Source organism: Labeo rohita, chromosome 10, assembly GCF_022985175.1.
Source record: "Labeo rohita strain BAU-BD-2019 chromosome 10, IGBB_LRoh.1.0, whole genome shotgun sequence".
In the NCBI taxonomy this organism is placed as follows: Eukaryota; Metazoa; Chordata; class Actinopteri; order Cypriniformes; family Cyprinidae; genus Labeo; species Labeo rohita.
In genome coordinates, this window is record NC_066878.1 from 12,766,365 (window position 1) to 12,786,541 (window position 20,177).

A 20,177-nucleotide genomic window follows, 5' to 3' on the forward strand; every position below is an offset into this window, starting at 1 on the left:
TCAAAAGTTTGGGATAATTAAGTTTTAAATATCTCTGAAGTAAAATCTGTCTTCTGTTGTAGTATATGTTTAAATGTAATTTATTCCTAACTTTTGACCGGTAGTGTACAAGCTATTTTTTAAATGTCTACTAGTTTTTAACATTACATTGTATTGCGCATGCAGCTTTATTGCCAAGTGAGCTGAAGCAGTAAACAAACGTGTCCTCATAAATGTCCTTTCCCATATTGCACAATACATAGAAAGATGAAAAACCAGCCTAAAACAGATTAAAAGTCATTGATTTAAGTGAATTGATTATAGCAGAATACTTAGCTAAATGCTGCAGTTCATCATGCTTTCAACTCAATTGTAAGATGTATTTATTCAAAACCCCTCAAAGTTAGTGCTCCAAAATAAGGTTTAAAAATATATTGCCCCACAGTTGGCTACTGTTTATTAGCAGCTTGTAGTGTAGTGTATTTCATTTTTTTCAAAAAGGCAGTTTGAGTATAGTTTAGCTCCTTTAAATTCCAGCACACAGCTTAGCAAGCTAGTTTCAAAGTAGCTTCCCAAACGCTGGCTGGCTTACAGTAATATCTAGTATGGGGTAATTCGACTTTTTTAATGATATTCTTTATTAATCTATTCCTAGTTAATCCACTCCAAACTGTAATACCCTGACTGAGGGAAGTCTGGAATGATTTGCGGCTAAATCTATTCTTAGCTGATCTGTTCTTGACAGCGCCATTGGAGCTGGAGGTTAAGCTGTCCGTGAGAACAATCATTTTAGAATGGGAGTTCATGTTTCTGTGTTAATTTCAGGGTGACCCCATAATTACTCGGAGACATTGCACTGTCATCATCTGCGAGTTCAGAGCCTTATCCCACAATTCCCTCTGTTCAGCCTGCTAAAAAGTATGTGTGCGAGTATTTTGGTGCGTGCGAGACAGAGCTATTCATAGGGGTCTAGCTGAGTCCAGCTTAACTGTGATAACACTAAACTGTTTCCCTACACCCTAAATAACAAGAGAGCAAGTTTCTGGCCACAAAGAAGATAAACGAAGATGGAGAAGGCTGTGTTCGAAACTGCTTACTATCATACTTCCATACTACCTCTGTAGCACACTATGTGCAGCATGCAAATTTTTTGAATGACCTGCAACATTTCCCAAAAAGTTAACCATGCTATACTAAGCAGAAACTGTATCCCAATGCACTCGACCTGACCGGTCCACTGTCATAATATAATCAGAAGTAATATTAAATAGGGGTGTGGCGATTCATCGATTCTTAAAAATCCTCAATTTCATTTTGCCCACGTTGATTAACCAGCAAAATAACGGAAGTGGCACGCATTATTAGACTGTTTTTCAAGGCTGCATGATATATAAACCTATCTAAAATTCATAATTAGGCATAACTGTTAATGTACAAACGCTATTTAGTTAAATAAATATATGCGAGGTTTAATTTATGTGCTTTATTTAAATGCGTGTAGGTTACGTGCTAACTGTTCATCGCTCACGATGTTCACGTTTTTATGTCCATATATTCATTAAATTACAGTGGCTGTAGCATTTCTGTCGTAAGGAAATGGCTACATATTAAAGATTAAGTGGACATTTTAATTAAATGATCTTTAATCAATATTAAACCAGGAATAGATCACACAGTAAAGTGTAAAAACAATTGCCCGGCCGTTGGCGCTCTCTGCAGGCCTTTGTTGTAATGCGTAATGTACATTAGCTCTATTGTTTATAATACATTGTGTATTTTAAGAGTTTTGTTCAATAAAACCATATGATTTCTTGCATTTGGTACTTTATTTAAATGAATTATTATTGCCTCATTACTATTATACATGTGTTTTTTAAAGTAATTTTAAAGGCTTATTTTCACATTTTTTTCCATTTAAATTTTTTCTATACTCTGTTTTAATGGTTAAATTAAATTTTATTAATCAAAAAGCCTGTCTAATTAATTGAGATTTACAGTTTTATTTTTACCATTTTTATTTTTTGGATTCCATTTTAATGGTTCCATTAAACTGTAATATTCAAAAGCAGCTTCAGTTAAATGATTTTATTTTATTTTTTTTTATTAACGTATTATTATTTTTTTCTTTCTTCCTTTTTTTCAGAAATAATGTGTATTTACATTTTTCTCCTAAATTGTTGATTTTTTGTGTGTGTGTGGGAAATTAATCGCTTACATTAATCGATTAATCGATAAATTAGTTGTTAGTGGCAGCCCTAATATTAAAGGGATAATTCACACAAAAATGAAAGTCACCCTCATGTCGTTCCCCGTCAGACCTTTGTTTATCTTTGGAACACAAATTAAGATATTTTTAATGAAATCCGAGAGCTGTATGAAAGCAGTATATGTAATATAAACACTCTAAATATAGTATTTAAAATACATTGTGCATTAAACAGTATGCTAGTATTTTATTCTACGCAAAGTCTGTGTGCACACTTATGTTTTATTTCCCAAAATGCACCCCCCAGGTCACAGCATGATAAAAAACAATCAACTAAACAAACTCATGAATAATCAAATAAAAGTCATTAAAGAAGGCTTTAACGAAGCAGGAGGAGAAGCTATTGATGAATGACTGAAGGAGACTCAGGACACGACCCAGCGGGAAGACAGATAGGTGTGAAAAACAAAAAGATAAAAAAAAAAAACAAAAAAAAAACACACACATCTCAACCTCTGTTTGGTCAGACAATCAATACATTGCCATGGAAACCAGCATCCTTTTATTTAGAGGAAAACACACAGATAAATAAAGCTCACCGCGTTTACGTTTTCCGCTAATACGTTTGTTAATTTCCTAATTTGATTTCACCTTTAAATTTTAGCTAATGTGCTAAAAGAGTTCAGTGAGGACGTTAAGTTAATAAACTGTATGTTTTCCATTAGTCAGTCTGGTCTGTAACGCCTACCCTGCAGCTGACTGCCGTGACTCATGGCTTATTCACAGCACTGCCTTTTAGTTTATTAAGTCCTTTTACACCAATTTGTTTCAATCCCACCTTTTTACACCACATGAGGACAAACTGTCCTGTTTCGTCGTGTGGGTTGTGTGTGAGCGTTTGTGTGTGTGAGAGAGAGAAAGACAGGGAGTGAGAATAGATGTCTCTTTCATTCCCTGAAGCAGCATCTGCTTTCATTGTACTGTGCATGTATTTGTTTTGGAGTGAATTATATATTTATAAATTACATTTATTATATTTACACATGTTCAAAATATACATAAACACCTTTGTGTTAAAGGGCCTTTAGACAGGATAAAGACCATGTTTAATTAGTTTTCATTCCATAATGAGTGAAAACAAGGCTGTGAACAGCATACAGCTTTATTGATAAGTTGTCTTAAAGGGATAGTTCACTCAAAAAGGAAAATACTGTCATTAATTATTCTCCCTCACGTCGTTCCAAAATTGTCAAAATCGTTCATCTTCGGAATGCAAATTAAGATATTTTTGATGAAATCTGAGAGCTTTCTGACCCTGCATAGACAGCGATGCAGCTAGTGTTAATTTTCGTAAAACTATGACGAAAAATGTTTATTGACGCGACAACAATAAGGTCAATAAACGATAACCATTACTATATCACCATGCAATTCTGTTGATAAAAGACGGGACTAAAATGTATTCAAAAAATAAAAACTTTACCAAAATCACTTTTTATTTTCGTCAAAGAGGAGACAAAATATTATTGCGGACTGCTGTGCCTCTACTGTGTGAGCTTTCATGTGTGTGGTTGCCAGATATCAAGAGTTCAAATTTCGAATCCGAGCTTCTTTGTTACAAAGATACATTTTCTGCCAGGTGCTTAGCTTATGTTTTGCAATCTGGCAACCATGTGCACAAGCTCACTCTTCATAGCGGAAGCGCCACCTATGATGATCTGAAAACACAGACAAACAAGCTGGAGTTTAGTGATCAAAATGAAAATGTCACTCAGCCAGTCTGAGATCTTGACTATATTGTTCACGATTGTGGTTGTGGTTGTCTTTTTTCTGTTTAACTTCTAATAAAATAAATTCTAAATGTTCGCACACACGACTGAACGAATCAACTCCCCGAGACGACTCGTTCTTCCCGAGTCACATTAAAGATTCATTCAAAATGAAAGAATCGTTCAAGAACGATCCATCACTAATTCGTCGTGTCGTGCATCCCAGAGCCTGTGCTACACAAGCTTTTGTGCTTAAAAAGTATAAAAAAAAAAATTTTTCGAAAAAAAATGACAGTTCATTTCCCTCGATAAGACCCTTCTTCCTCGGCTGGGATCGTTTAGAGCCTTTTGAAGCTGCATTTAAACTACATTTTGGAAGTTCAAAATCAGGGCACCAATGAAGTTGATTATATGAAGAAAAATCCTGAAATGCTTTCTTTAGAAACCATAATTTCTTTACGACTGAAGACAGAAAGACATGCACATCTTGGATGACAAGGGGGTGAGTAAATTATTTCTAAATTGTTGTACTGGAAGTGGAGTTCTCCTTTAAATCATATTTATATCATTAAAGATGCAGTGTATAACTTTTAGCGGCATCCAGCAGTGCGAATTGCAACCAACAGCTCAGTCTACTGCTCACCCCTTCCTTTAGAGAAGCTACGGTGACCAACACAAGTAAAGTTGTTACAGTAGTAACAACAAATGATATTTTTTTTTATATGATATGTTTAATATCATGTTAAATATGATGGTTTCATTATAAACATGGCAATTATCTCTAAGGTGGACACCCAACATAATATATGATATTTACCATCTGAATCTGACAATGTCATGTCAACAAATGGAAAAGTCAATCATCTTTTAATTATCTTGTAAATTATTGTGCCTTTTAGCCCCAACGGCAGGGGCAAATATTAGAAAAAAAAAAAAAAAAAAAAAAAACTCATGACACTTGTTAATAAAAATAATTTTATGTAGGCCTATACAATTAAAGAATAGCCTATATAATAAAGTTTTATATAGGCTATTTTTGGATAAAGAACAGGCTACTACCCTATGTACTTTGCACAATAGGTGAAATTATGAATGGAAACAGCTCTAGTGCAACTTTATTTTTTTTTGCCATACACCAAAATTTATGCTACATTCGTTTTTTTAGGGACGACATCATCACGCACACCATTTTATCCGTAAAAAGCCAGTTGGATGGAATAGGCTACTGAAATTTGGAATTATTGGAATTACTATTAGGAATTTCACTGTTATTTTTTGTTTTACCAGTTTTCATAATGTAGACAGAGAGAGCGCATAAGTTTTAAATATTTATTATTATTTATTATTTATTTATATAATAAATAGACTATAATAGATGAGGTAAATGAGTCGACATTCTATTGCTTTGTGCTTACTGGTGAAAGTCCAGTACCTGAAATGCAAAAGTAACTTTCTCAAATGATTTTTTATTACGATTATCATTTTGAGCAAGTTTTTTTTTTTTTTTTTTTTTTTTTTTTTTTTTTAAATCAGTTTAACAATTATACAGCATGATGAAAATGGGACAAAGATTTCATTGACTAAAACTAGACTAAAATGCTGAGACTTTTAGTCTTGACTAAAATAAAGTAGGATAAGGTTGACTAAATACGATAAAAACTAACAAGGGCATTTAACAAGAAACTTAAGGTCACTGCACACTGAGTCCGAAATTTTCGTATGCGTTTTTTGGCGTTTTTTTGTATTCGTCATCCTTTCCTATCAAAATCCTTGCTACAGATGCAAAAACGCAGAAAATCTGACCTGATCCGAATTTCTTTATGACGGATGAAAGTTTCAGAGGCAGCGTGTAAATGTGATGGACACAACGTGAGGTGGTGTTTATTTTTATTATGTGCGAAAATTTCGGACTCATTGTGCAATGACCATAAGACTAAAATGGAAAATAACTGAAAAATTAACACTAGACGCAACTGACACGTTCAAGGCCCAGAAAGGTACTAAGGAAGAAGAAATTGAGAAGAAAAAGAAGAAATTGTTGAATAAAGCCATTATTTTTGTTTTCTTCATAAAATCACGGTTAAACCACTGATGTCACATGGACCATTTTAACGATGTCCTTATTACTTTTCTGGGCCTTCAACACCGTAGTTGCGTTGCTGTCTATGCAGGGATTTCATCTATGTGTCGGATTTCATCAAAAATATCTTAATTTGTGTACCGAAAATGAACGAAGGTCTTACGGGATTGGAAAGACATCATGAGGGTGAGTAATTAATGACAACATTTTTGGGTGAACAATCCCTTTAATGTCACTTTTCATACTACTTTTCATAACTTGTGTTTTCCAGTGTTGTTTTGTACTCATAAAAATGTATTTTCACATTTTGTGGTGATTGACAACAGCACAACCTACTGAACAGACTCTATGTCTGTCCATCCATAGCCTTGTTTTCATTTTCATATGATTAAATGGTGTCTACTTTGAATAAGGTCCATAAGGAATTAGCTTTATACTACATTATACATTCAGGCTTCAAGCAAAGCATTTTTCTTTTTTTTTTTTTTTTTTTTTTGGTGGATGCTGGTTGCATCAGAGTCGACTGTCTATGCACCAAGAAACACAGATTTTCCTCTTATTCTGTCTTTTGTATCACATTCTCTCTCTGGCATCATTAAATCCAGCCCCTGTACAGTCTAGGCCTGCCAAACTACATGCAGACAGTCATGCCAAATTCCCCAGCAGACCCCACACACATCCACGGCTTAAAAAAGCAGCTCCAGCTCTCGCCAGCACCCCTCGCCGATCCTCCCACCTCAGCGAGTTAACCCACACATGAAAGCGAGTGAGACGGCAGAGGAGAGCCAGGCTGCAGTCTCCTGAGGCCACTCTCTTCTGTTTAGAGGCACCCACAGCTTTCTGAGGGAGGGATTAAACCTTCTGCGCTAGCCAAGCTAACTGGCCCTAACCGAGAAGCTCAGAGGAAGGAAGAAGACAGAGCTTTGGCTAAAAAGAACAATTCCCCAGTGGCACATGCATGCATCTGTGTGCGCTTTCATATGAATGAGTACAGTGCTTATATGCAGGTTTAAAAATGGAAGAGTATGTGCAGTTAGAGAGGCGATGTTTACAATATAGAACATGGTGTTTTTGTATGATGTTGCTGAAGCTCAGCTGGTAGAACATTGCGCTGTCAGGCCAAAGGTTTTGGGTTCGATTCCAAGCTACACAGATGCTGATAAAATGTGAAAGTTGTGGATAGAAGTGTATGCAAAACCATAAAAATGCAACACCAATTTTTTGGAAACTACAATGATTTAATGTTCCTTAGAGCAGGGGTTTTCAAACTAGAAGTTTGAAACATACAGTTACATTATATAACAGTGGCATTTCCTCCGAGGAGGCAAGGGAAGCAGTGCCTCCTCAAAATATTGGATGAGAAAACAAAAAAAAATTGTACAACAATAAAACATATCGTTTAAATATGTATAAATCATTCGTTTTTCTAAAGAAACATTGTCCAACAGCAACACCAGCTACATTGCGATATGATTGGATATGACTGGTTATGTTCATCTGTGACTGGTTCATGCGATGAATCCCGCCTCTTGTGTCCGTATACATTCATGAATCAGTCTGAATGAACAATATAATGGCGTTATTGGGAAGACTGATTAAAAAAAGTAAGTAAACAACTCTGTTACATCAAAATAAGACTTTAAATGACATATTTTTATTGAGTAATCAGCTTGGTTAAATTTAAAATAAATCTGTCTAAATAAATAAATCTGTGTCTGTGACCAATATTTACGGGGCTCTGATGACTAATGAGCCGAAAAATTCAAAAATAGGTAAAAGTTTATTATTAAAATAAATAGCTGAGCATAAGTTCACGAATAAAACATATTGTATAAAATTGTTACTGACTTGAGTTGTTATTTTGGAATAAATGTAACATGCTTAAAAAACTAACTTGATGAGATTCATGCTTGGCTTTAATAAACAAAATATTGATTATACTGTTAATGTAAAACTTAAGGCTGTCAGTCGATTCAAACTTTGAATCTCATTAATTACATGATATTTCAATTAATCTAATTAATCACAAAATAAATTTGACTGAAAATACCCACAAAAGATTATTTAAAGCTATCTTTGTGTTAAATGAGAAATTATCAAGTAGACATCACAAATTGTAGCTTTAGAAAGAAATATTTTATTTGATTCAACATAGAATTTATGACACCTAAACATTTAGGCTGCAACAGCCTCACATAAACTATGGGTTATAATTTGAGAAACATCTGTAATCAAACACTGGTAACCAAGACAGCTTTGTTACCAAAGGTCTTCAAAATACCTTCTTTTATGTTCCAAAAAAGAAAGGTTTGAAACGACATGAGGGTGAGTAAATGATGACAGAATTTAATGTTAATTATTTTTATTATTTTATTTATTTTTTAATGAAATGATACTCAAAAGAAGAAACTAAGTCTGCCAGAAGGGCGGTAAATGTCTTTATGAGTCATTAATTCATTCAAACGGCTGATTCATTCAAGAATAACGTAAATGGCTCTCCTTATGAATGCGCATTTGAATAATTGGCTCACAAGATTCGTTCAAAATGTGGATTCATAAAGTTTAGTTTAGAGACATGCAACAATTCTGCTATGGCTTCAAAGGTGATATGTTCTCTGGAAACTGAGCAAAAACACATAATATAGTGTTTAAAATATAACACAATATCAACTTCTTATTTACTGAACTGTTGTATGAAATCACATTTAAGCTTGTGATAAATCGGGACAAAATCAGCACTTGTGTCATATTGCTCTTGCTGCCCGTGTGATATTGTGTTTTATATATATATATACACACATACAGGGGCATTTTTTGCACCAATATCTTGAATTTTAGGGCATAACTGCATTTGTGAAGTTGTTGCCCTGCATCATATCACTTTGAGGACTTTGCCTCCCAGATTTCCACCACACACCACTGATATATACACACACATATATGACAAATAGACAGAAAGATAGATAAATTTGTGAATAAATATATAGCTGTCTTTATATTTTTAGAAGAGGGCTCTCTTGTGAAAAAAAAAAAACAATATTATTTGCCTTCAAAACCCCCCCACCCTATGGTGCTGTTTAAATACCATGATATATTAATGTTCTAATCAATATCATAGCAATGGAACAATATTCTCTGAAATATCTTACAGTATATGAATTCAAACACTTACACACAAATACTTAACACACACACACACACACACACACACACATATTGTAGATTAGTTTTTTGGTAAGGGAAATTGTACTTTAGAATCACTAATTGACTCTTTGCACATCTGAGATTGTCGCAGTCAACTGGGAATTGCTAAATTTGTCCAAAATTATGTCTATGCATCAGTTCTACAGGCTCTATCTTCTGCACCTACTTCCCATTTCATTCAATTCTCTCTGCCTCTCTCTTTCGCCCTCAGAGGGGAAATGAACCCGATCTCTGGCATCTGGTCTTGTTAGATGGATGTAAGGCGCACGAGGAGAAGGTGTATGAGCGAGAACCAATAGAAACAGGTGAAACAGAGCCACGCTCGTTGCAGAGATGTTGGCCGTTCCTGCGAGTGTATGTGAACCCTGAGGAAAGAGGGGGGGCTGTGATTTAACTCAGGGTCCAGGACAGCCTGGATGGGCCCCATCCATCTTCCAAAGTAATTACGCATTGACGCTCCCCATTGGAGGGGGGACGTCGGCCTCTCCATGGCTTTATAAATCACCGCTCGCTACAAGTAGCAGGCCAGAGGGAGAGAGATGAACGCTTTAACAGTAACATTGCATTTTTAAGCTGGAGGAGAAAAAAAATCTGACATGCAATATAGAACATGTCTTTTCTGTTGCTTAGGCTTTTAGTTTATGGCTGAAATAGAGATATATTTTAAAAAGCAAAGAGAAATTCAACTCACTGTACATAAGCATCACTCAGTGAACTGTAGCCGTGTACTTTTCCGCCTTTAACATCACACTCCTGTCCTCAGGGGATGTTTGGACATTTTCTCAGCCATGTTGTCTTTCAACACAGTTACCGCTAAACACAGCACGAGTCAAGTTCTCGGGCGTCCTGTCTGTCTCCGTCCCTCTCCAGACAGAGTGATTGGTGGCACTGGTCCCAGCTGGGCTGGCATATTGATTGGGGGTCGGGAGGCTGGCCCGGCCCGATTTGTTTCCCTCAGAGACAGGGCTGTCAGTCAGGCATGCTGTACGCCTGGTTTAATGGCAGTAGCTATGAGAGTGATTGAAGTACATGGGTGATCCCTCTGCTAACACGGTGATATGCTATCAGCCTTTTGGGACTTCAGCTATTCTGTCGTTCCCTTTCAAAATAATGGCTTGTGAGAGAGATTGAAGAAAGGATGGTGGGAAAAAAACTCGTCCTTTGGTAAAAAGCGGATTCTGGTCATGCAATTAAGAAATAGAGACATGATACCTAGCGAAAGATATTAAGTATTGAAAGGCCAAGAGTCGGTCTAGACTTATTTTTCATTGTCAAAGCCAAGAGCCAAAAAGTGCATCATCTTACATCAAGAAACATTTCAGATTTTAAGCTACGCCGCTTATGAACTTCAAATGTGAGCAGAAAAAAATTAATGCTGTACTCTAAGTGATGACTTCCTTGTTGTGCAGCAATCAAATGCAACTTTGGCAGCAAGAGAAACTAGGCAGCTTCATTTAATTTCTGGAACTGGCCCATCAACATGCCTGCTCTAAATCTGTCGCTGTCCACGAGGAAGAGGTGCTGAAACGTCTACGGGCCGTGCTGGCCAGCTTTGAGCGCAGTTATGAAATCTTGTTGTTTCTGCCACCAAACTTGTACACAGCAGGCTATAATTTCCGCAGCATTTAAACGCACTGGCGTGAGACATAAAGCATTGCTGCATGTGTAGCCATTCTTCTCTCTTGTCACTTAACCTTTCTCGCATTATGCAATGGTCATTTTAATGATTCCAGCACACGACTGAATGATGTTCAGGTACTGGACAATTACACTTGGAATTTTAGCGGCCAGTTAAAAATAAACCCAAAGCCTACAAGGCACATTAACACTTTACTGAATACAAATTTATGGAGCCATTAGTTCTACAGCCCGACTTAAAGGTCAAACGAGAAGTAATGCAGTTAAATTTCAAATTGCTCAGCATCAACACCAGAGCGTGTTCGAGAGCTCTGTTGTAGATTCAATTTCTCTAATCAGTTTAAACTGATCGTTTTAGCGTATAATACAATCTGGGAGAATGCATAAATAATATTGCACTGCGTTTTTAACACATACAAAATAGACAACAGCATTCTGAAAAATCTCTGCTAGACTTGAACGTCAATGCACCGGTTGTTGATGAGCACTTAGTAAGTAACTGATCGATTGGCGCATTCTGAGTATGAATGACTCAACTGACAAGACAATCGATAGTTAGTACTCATTATTAATTCAGGTTTATAACGCCGCCATTCTTCATTCTCACATTAACGCGTGCTGCGTGATGACACACATGATCAAAAGTAGCTGTTCAAGCTGGTCTGGAAATGAAATGCTATTATATTTTTGCACATTATCCAATGCACCTGTCACGACTGCCTGCTTTCTCAAAAAAAAATTGTTGCCGGAGCAGCTTGCATTCACTCCATCTGTAGGATAAATGGAAAAGTGCAAGATTTGTTTACCAACATATTGCCAGCGACACAAAATAACAGCATTATAAAACTATGAAACGAATACTGGCCTTTATTTTTTACAAGCTTTTAATCCTCGTTGCAAAGCGACAGCTGCACGTAGTACTCGCGTTGATAGTGGAATATAGAAAGGAGGACTTAAAAACAGCCTATTTTTGGCATTTATTACCTCCCAAAAATCATCACAGAAACTACACTCTTAAAAACAAAGGTTCTAAAAAGGGATTTATAGAGGAACCATTTTGTGCCACTCATGAATCTTTCAGTGAACAGTTTTTAAAGAAGTTCACTTCCAGAACAAAAATTTACAGATGATGTACTCACCCCTTTGACATCCAAGATGTTCATGTCTTTCTTTCTTCAGTCGTAAAAAAGAAATTATGTTTTTTGAGGAAAATGTTTCAGGATTTTTCTCCATATAGTGGACTTCAGTGGTGCCCCTGAGTTTGAATATCCAAAATCAAGCTTAAATGCAGCTTCAAAGGGCACTAAACGATCCCAGCCGATGAAGAAGGGTCTTATGTAGCGGAATTTATATACTTTTTAACCTCTAACGCTCATCTTGTCTAGCTTTGCCTGAACTCAGTTTTTTTTTATGTCAAAAAAACTCCCATCTCATTTTCTCCCTCAACTTCAAAATCACCCTACATCGCTGCAGAAGTACCAACCCAGTGTTTGCAAAGTGAACATGCTAAGAAGATCAACACCCTTTACAAAAAAAGGTAAAACAGTGATGTAGGACGATTTTGAAGTTGGAAGAGAAAATGAGATGGGAGTTTTGCGACATACCCTAACTTGAACCGGAAAAAACTGAGTTCAGGCAGAGCTACACAAGACGAGCATATGAGGTTAAAAAAATATATAAATTATAATTTTTTTTTAGAAAATGACCAATTGTTTTGCCCTTTGAAGCTGCATTTAAACTGCATTTTGGAAGTTCAAATTCAGGGGCACCACTGAAATCCACTTTAAGGAGAAAAATCCTGAAATGTTTTCCTCAAAAAACATAATTTCTTAATGACTGAAGAAAGAAAGACATGAACATCTTGGATGACAAGGAGGCGAGTAAATTCTGTAAATTTTTGTTCTGGAAGTAAACTTCTCCTTTAAAAGAACCATTTTTCTTAGTCTTAAGAACATTTTAATAATCTAAAGAACCACTGAACCTAGAAATGGAGGATCTTAGTTCCATATTTGCCTGAGTGCATAACAAAGTTTGCCTTCCTTGTAGGTCCCGGCACCCGTCAATTCCTAGAGTAGGAGGTGTCAACCTACTCCCATGACCACGGGGGAAAAGGTACATGGGGCTAGCATTGCTCAAAAAGGCCCCTGGAGCTGAGCATTCATAGTTATGGAGAACCGTCAATTCCCTGAGTAGGGGGCGTCAACCTACTCCCATGCATTTGCGGGACTAAACTTACCCCCAGAAATATAAATGCCCCCCCCAATGTAGGGGCTCTGGCGCTAGCTCTGGTCCCAACCATCAAAAATCTCTGAAAGGATTAATTCACTTCCAGAATAAAAGTTTCCTGATAATTTACTCACCCCCACCTCATCCAAGAGGTTCATGTTTTTCTTTCCTCAGTCGCAAAGAAATTAAGGTTTTTAAGGAAAACGTTCAAGGACTTTTCTCCATATAGTGGACTTTAATGGGGATCAGTGGGTTGAACGTCCAAATTGTTTTTATGAAGTTTCAAAAATCCCAGCCGAGGAATAAGGGTCTTGTCTAGCAAAACAATGAAGTCATGAAGTCAAGCTAGTGCAAGACGGGCGTTTTGTGGTCAAAAAGTATATTAATTTTAATTTTATTTAGAAAATGACAGATCATTTCGCTAGGTAAGACCCTTATTCCTTAGCTGGGATTGTGTAGAGCCCTTTGAAACAGCAATTTGGACCTTCAACCCGCTAATCCCCATTGAAGTCCACTATATGGAGAAAAATACTGGAATGTTTTCCTCAAAAACCTTAATTTCTTTTCAGCTGAAGAAAGAAAGACATGATCATCTTGGATGACAAGGGGGTGAGTAAATTATCAGGAAATTTTGATTCTGGAAGTGAACTAATCCTTTAAATCTCTCAAAGGCGGTTGGACAAGGTCTGGGAACTTGGGACATTGGGTGCGGGAGAACGAATCATATTGCAGAGAGACTAAGACAATCAACATTCAGAATGAAGAGAGGAAGCGTGAGGAGGAATCTTGGGGAGGTTTCTTGATGTGATTACACTGGGCAGCACTCGACTATGTTTAACACTCAAGGGCGGGAGGGTCCACACTAAAACCCAAGATCAATACGCAATTTTACAATCATCACCTCGTCCATAATTGGCTTGAAATGAACCTGCAGAATGTCAATATCAGTTCGAGAGTGTCACCGTTCACTCGAGTCTTCTTGTACTGGCGGATGAGTCATTAAACATACACCCTTGACAAACTCCTACTATTCAACATCATTTTTTGGTGCATTTTCCAGTCTAAAAACACACTGCAACAAAGCCAGATGCTCACCTTCAGGGCAACTTACTGTGCCTGAAATAGGACACATTTTACATTCTGTAATTAATTCGTAACGCTGGATTTATGCCATTAGGGTAAGATAATGAAGGAAGGCAGCACACTTAAAGTGCACGGAAGCTTTACTAAACCCAAGAGCTTAACAAAGCGAATTCTGACTAAATCAAGAAATACTAGATGGAAATGGACCGTCCGTTTGTCTGTTTTCATGTCACAGGCATGTTTGTTTGGAGTTCTTCCAAGACTAATGAACCTCCATCACTTTAAAGCTTCAGTGTAGCCCCAGCTGTGATTTGGGTTTCCAAACAAATTAATAATTAAATACAGTTTTCAGAACAGCAGGGAAAAACATCAGTTTTTTTTTCCACATGAATTCGTTTTCCCACCAAAAATGTTCATCTACAGTTACTTCTTGAAAACCACTAGGTGATCCGTTGACTGTGTTTCTCCATTTACTCCAGTCCTTTTTGTTCATTTCCTTCCCAGTTCCTTTCAGATTCAGGCTGCGCGCTGAAGAGCGAGGGAGCGCCATGTTCTAGGCAACTTTAAAGCTCAGCACCATCCTTAAAAATATCTTCCTGACGGATTACAGGTTCTTTCAGACCTGAGCAAAACTCAAGATGAGTGGACACTCCGGCCTTTTCATTGCTATCCAAGATAGACCACAGATGTGGCATTTAGCATGTCTATCTGTGGATTCCAGACTTCTGAAGGACAGGAATTATTTGAGAGAGCTGTAAAGTCAGTCCAGAGCTTCTCAAACCAAATGTCTCCGCATCCATCACCTAGGACAGGAAGGAAACTTGACTCAGCACTCTTCTGAAAGGTGCTAGGTGCAGGTACACGCCGCCAGGTAAAGTTACGAGGGGAGATTGCTGCTTTATTAGTACATTTACAGCTCAGAACAACGGCAGGAGTCTGTCGGGCAACGGGCACCACATATCATGTGCTGAGGCTGAAATATAGATCTAGACGGGAGGAGGCTGTCAGGTTCAGCCGATGATTCATTGCTTGTGGCGATGCTGTCTACAGTGAGCGGATCATGCTGCACATGCTGGGACAGAGATAATGGCACACAGATGTCTGAGCACATCAGGCCACACAATGCAACAGCCGCAACTCTACTACAACAAAGTGGAGTTCAGAAAGCGTGTACCGCGATCAGACATTGTTGCGGAAAATCAACCGCTACCAACTCACGGGTCACGGCCGCTTTGAAGGATGCAAAAGAAAGGTTGCGTGACACTTCAAGGAGAGCGATGGTTTACAATACTCGCTTCTGCGAGGCATAAACATTCAGAAATGCTTATCTGGACAATTGTATGCTCAAATGCTGCGTCCTAGGACGAAGAGATAATAGCGTTGAATAAAAACGGTATTTTGCAACTTCACCGACATTGCGTTTACAAGACTAGACAGAGGTCGGGCTTTTCTGGGAGATGAAAGCTTTCCAATAAATTCCGCATGGACACAGAATAGTGTCTGACGAATACTGTTGTGCATGTGTGAATGTAAAAAAAAAAAAACAGATGCTCTGACCTTGGGTGTTCCTTGGAGTGAAAGAAAGGAAACATTGTTACTGTCATCATGAATTGTTAATATAATTATCCCTCTTTTGCATAAGTGAATAAGTAAAGCACTCTGAATCAAGACCTCTCAAAATTACAGCTGTCCATCACTGCTAGACAGTAACACCAAACAATAAGGATGTTTCTGATTTATTCACAAACTCCATTTTAAAGGGGCCACATCTAAATCCCACCTCTTTCAGTTTTGCCCAGTGCTCAGAGAATTTTAAAGATTAATAAGGCTGCAGTCCATGTGAGTGCTTCCCAAGACGGCATACACACACTAACCACAGGCTGCACAGAAGGGCACATGGAGGGGGTTACATCAAGCTAACACTGCACTTTTCTTCATTATTTACCTGTTCTGAGGCCTGGGCCAACCTAAGACACAAGCAATTCTCCGTCCCACTTACATCACAAACACTCCAGCCCTGGGTATACAGCACTCTGCGTTGTTCCACTCACAACAACGAAGGCCATTTGCCCTGACTACAGGGCATTCCGGCTGTGCTTCATCCATCTATCAATATATTGTAAGACTCATTAAAAAATCAGGTTTGATGTGGGCTTTCAGTTGAGCACAGCGGAAAGAAGAATGGGTGTTTAGAAGGGCGACAGTGCACTTGCACTGTAGCAATAGAGCAAAAAAATACAAGACCCTGAAAATTCAAGTTTAAGCAGTGATTGTCTAACAAATGATCATTATCTGTCAATCTGACTTGAATGGTATTTTATGACATTAGTCTAACAGGAGTTCCATTAGTCTCCAACAAGTGCTTTGTTGTGGCTTCCTTGCCTTTTCTTTGAATTGAATTACATATAGAATCAGTCATTTTCAACCTAACGTCTTTCTCCTGGTCTGAAGCGCTTTGAAACTTTATTTTCTTTCCGGTTGTTCCAATCCTTATTAGCATCCTTTCTAATTCTAAATGATCCAAAACAATATACCACAGCTTATTTTTATCTGTCAAATCAACTGTATTTTTTCTAAAGATTTGATTCATACAAATACTAGCCCTTGCCATAATTCTACAGATTTTAGTTCTCTTTTGAGTGGGTTGCCAACCAGGGGCTTTTGTCTTTTTATATCATGTAAGACAGTATGATGGATGTGCACAGTAACACGCACGAAGGCTGAAGGCCGAGTGCTCCACATAGACACATGCTCTGAAATCAACTCCTAGTTTTTCCTCAATCCACGTGAGGGACTGCAGCAGAACTCCAGCGAAGAATGGAGCTCTGAGCAGCATGAAGACCTCACCTCTGCTACATTATACAAGGACAGCAGACAGATTTAGAAGCACTAAACGATCTACATCGGGTCATATCAGACATTAGACCGATCGAGCGCCACTTGGGTTGGGAACGGGCACATCCTCAGCCTTGAGGAGAACAGAGGACTCCTTGTCTGTGCTGAATTCTGCCATTGACAGAGCACTGCCCAACCACCACAGCATATAAATGTGCCCCTCTGTGAGAGCCATGGCTTCCTATACACCTCCATACCTATGCGTGCATTGGCGTCGTGGGTGTGCGGTTGGGTTAGGTGGGTTGTCTTTGCTCCATCCTATCTCACACTTACGTAAATGCCATTAAACATTTAACAGGCGATGGGAAGTCCGTGGGTTGCGGATGTTTGCCATCATTCAGGGCGCATTACCATTATCTATCAAGTGCAAAAATAAATCAATCCTCACGTTGCCAGAGGGACGAGCGATGGATGCAATTAGAGGCGCAAATGGCCGGTAAAGGCCACGCGACAACGTCGCGTCGAGATCATTTGATCTCGATCTGATGAACGCGTCGTTTTTCTTCGAAGCAGACGAGACATGCCAGAATAAAATAGTAGGATATGCGGATATTGGCCAAATGTGTCAATCATAAAACCTTGATTTTCTCATCAACAGGCCATGGCAGTCGGTATTGCCTGACCAAAGCGCACCTTTATTGAACACTTCTAATTAGACATCTCAAACGTGAACGGTGCGCCAAACCAACACAGACGCGTTACTCGCGCACGTCGTGCGAATATACATGTAGCCTATGTATTACACTAACAGACAACAGAAACCCGCTTACCGCGATGAAAGGGTTGTAGTCGATGCGTCTCCGGTTCTTTCCCGGTGATTATTCGTACTTCAGTGGTGAAGCCGGTGTTTATGCCATCGGTATTTTTTTTTCTGAGGTAATTCGTCATGAATGTGTCGCAGGCTCTCGCACATCAATTTACCTTCTTCGCATCAGTCGGCGTCCCCAAAACAATAAAAGAAAAGCGGAAAGAAAAGAAAGAAGACATAAAAAGGAAGGAGGATAGGGAAAATTAGGAAATGGAAAAAAGGAAAGGGGAATAAACACCTCTTAACACCTCCTCCTCCTTTTTTTCTTTCTTTTTATCTGTCAACACCCGTGTCTTCCGACGGCGAGGTTACAACATATTTGATCACTATAAAGAAGGTAGGGAAATGATAAAATAAAACAATAACAGAAACAAATGCGTATAACGCATTAGCGGCTAACTCAGCGCTCTGTCGTCATGGCGACCCATTTCAGAGTCCGTTCGTGCATCAAAAAACACCAAAAAATAAAAACCATCCGGTGGCACGACTTCTCATCTGCTCTCAGTCTGTCTCACTCATAAACGAGTCCTCTTCTTTTGTGTACAAGTGGGGAAACAATTATGATTCTTCTTCCTTTCTTTCACCGCTGTCTAATAATAGCGATAATAATAATAATTATTATTATTCCCACTCGTGAACAATGAAGATGTATATGACGCTCAGATATCCATTCCGCACTTCACGCACAGCTGTCAAGATTCGGGAGTCCAGAATCCCGATGTCCGCCTCTCTCTTTCTCTCTCCCTTACACACGCACGCGCTATGGCAAGCCGTTTACACATTTATTGTTCAAAACTAACTATTCTCCAATAGTTTCCAAGTAATTTAGTCTCCTAAATATTTTAAAATCGTAACTGTTTTTTGGATACTAGTACCCGCGTCTTTACTAGTAACTATCCCAACAGTAAATCTAGTCTTTTAAATATAAACAAATAGCAAATTCCCATGTGGTTGAAATATCAGTTCATTCTCACTTATATGCATTTAATCAGAGAAACCAACAAATGGTGCTAATATACACTCATGATGTAATGTAATATAATACTACCAAAAAAAAAAAAAAAAAAAAAAAAAAGATAATCCTAACTTTGAACTCTATACCGAAATCACAGATAGCCAATGAAAATATAAATATAACTAAATATATATAAAAATTATTTGTGAGCACGGAGACTGTAGTGTACACCATACATTTACAAATTTTAACTTAAATCTTTAATGTGAATAAACACTGCTCAAAAACGGTGCTCATTATTCTTTTTTTTTTTTTTTGTGATTTGAGAGCAAGGTGAGTCCCTTTTTGTGAGGAAAAAATGGATATCTGTTTGAGTAAAATGGGTAAAATATAGTAAAGAACACTGGTGGTTAAATTAACTCTTTCCCCACCATAGACAGAATTTTCTCTCATTTATGAGACAATGCTTCACTACTTTTGATGGAATTTTCTGGCTTTACATGTTTTCATTGTTATACAGTAGGATGTGCTATTACACATCTTCTGAAAGAGTACTTAATGTCTGAATCAAAACACAGACATCAAAACAAGTGATCATATATGTTAGTAGACAAATATGTAAAATAACATGATCATCAAACATTAAACAGCGCATAAGGCAAAACTGTTTACCAAATGAAAAAAAAGTTTACCAAATGAAATTACAACCCAGGAAGTGGTGTAGAACTGTGCAAGCTTTGGGGGTGTTGATGGAAGTGATCTACTCCATCTGTTTTGATGAACATTCTGAGTCTGATTCAGACATAGTCTGGTGCAAAAATGTGATTTTCTCAGCTTTTTTCTCAACGTGAGCATTTTCTTACATTTGTGTTGATTAAAAAAAAGACTGCATGAAGCTAAAATATATATATATATTTTTTTGATATATTATGTGATCAGATATAACAAATATTCTGGGAGCCAGCAAGTAGTCCTATCAAATTAATAGATAACAGAAAGCTAGAAAGATACTAGTCACTATTGATTTACTCACTAGTATTTAGACCAGGGGTGGCAAACTCCGGTCCTGGAGAGCCGCAGCCCTGCAGAGCTCAGCTCCAACCCTAATTAAAACTCACCTGCCTGTAGCTTCCTAATAACCCTTCAGAGCTTGATTACCTTGTTCAGGTGTTTTTGATAAGGGGTGAAGCAAAACTCTGCAGGGCTGCGGCTCTCCAGGACCAACGTTCGCCACCCCAGATTTAGACAATAAGTACTAGCAAAAATATACTATTAGTTTTAAGTAATAAATGTTAAAACAGCTTGCCACACTCACACACATTTAACAGCTACCG

General features: G+C 37.9%; 1 protein-coding gene across 1 annotated transcript in view; it reads right to left on the reverse strand.

The window, feature by feature from the left end:
* nlgn2b (neuroligin 2b) overlaps nt 1–18,619 on the reverse strand; it is a 103,823-nt gene extending 85,204 nt beyond the window's left edge. Inside the window, exons 1-2 of the mRNA XM_051121840.1 lie at nt 18,127–18,619; nt 17,851–18,004 (exon numbers count right to left, since the gene is read on the reverse strand). The gene's annotated coding sequence lies outside the window, so the exon portion shown is untranslated. The remainder of the gene's footprint in view (nt 1–17,850; nt 18,005–18,126) is intronic.
* Nucleotides 18,620–20,177: the final 1,558 nt, after the last annotated feature.